Below are 1,061 nucleotides of genomic sequence, written 5' to 3' on the forward strand. Positions count from 1 at the left end.
GAAAAAAAATGAGCACAACAAAAGTATAATGTTTGAGCTAGCTTGCTTTATTCATTTTTGGGTGTTTTTTGAATTGAAGACAAGCCTTATGGAATTTTCCTGTTGCTTTTGGAAAATTTCCAACTCATGTAAAACCAAGCTCAATTAAGGTTTTTTAAGTATGTGTGTGACCACATGCCTTGGATATAAGGGCTTCATAACCGTTGTTGTTCACATCAAGTGGAGGGTTGGCCTAACACAATATATATATGAATATCTTTAGCTTTTACTCGAAAAGATCGGAGTGTGATTTTTGGGGGGGCGCTTCATTGGAAGGAGAAGAATCACATACTTTGTTGGTAGAGAGAAGGAACGATGAGCTTGAATTCTTTGTGTCAATCAACAAGGGCATCATGAGGGTTGTTCAAGCAGCATATTAAAATACAATTTGGATGAAAGCGTTGCCGTCATATCATCTCTCTCCTTGCACATACATTAAGTGTTGAATCAATCCACAGAATACTCAACGACGTGGCAGCTTGTCCAATGAACACGCCGCAGCACCTCGAGAAGCAAAGGTGGGTTTGTTGGCATGTGACCAATAATTTTTTTATCAATTACTGAAAACTATCACTTACCCAACCGGGCCGATTTGCCCGAGTGGTTAAGGGGGGCGACTTAAGATCGCCTGCGCTGTAGCGCGCGTGGGTTCGAACCCCACAGTCGGCATTTATTCAACTACTTTTTGCGTTTCGCCCTCTCATAAATGATCCATTAACGTGGTCGCACTTTAAGAACTTTCGCCTTTCATGATGGTTTGATTCACCCTTTACGTTTTCTTGCCTTTAATTCACTTTAGGATATTTTGTCTTTAGTTATCTATTTTTATGCAATATACTAATTAGTCACACTTTTTTATATCCAAAGACTCATTTTTTTATTAACATCCCACATCCTACATTTCTCCTCCTCAAGGGTAAAGGGGCCATATGCAAAACAAGTGTCAAAAACCAAACACTTTAGAGTTAATGATGTGTTTTTTTTGTTTAAAGGAATATGTTGAGAATCTTGCTTGGGTGTGT

The 1,061-nt window shown here is 38.8% G+C and overlaps 1 non-coding gene across 1 annotated transcript; it reads left to right on the forward strand.

Annotated features, from left to right (window-relative positions):
• The first annotated feature begins 625 nt into the window (after positions 1 to 625).
• Positions 626 to 708, forward strand: TRNAL-UAA (transfer RNA leucine (anticodon UAA)). The gene has a single exon. It is a non-coding gene; the product is annotated as a tRNA-Leu (tRNA).
• The last annotated feature ends 353 nt before the right edge of the window (positions 709 to 1,061 follow it).

The sequence above is a fragment of the Lygodium microphyllum genome, chromosome 5 (genome assembly GCF_053477565.2).
Source record: "Lygodium microphyllum isolate KBCC chromosome 5, Lygodium_microphyllum_v1.1.10, whole genome shotgun sequence".
In the NCBI taxonomy this organism is placed as follows: domain Eukaryota; kingdom Viridiplantae; phylum Streptophyta; class Polypodiopsida; order Schizaeales; family Lygodiaceae; genus Lygodium; species Lygodium microphyllum.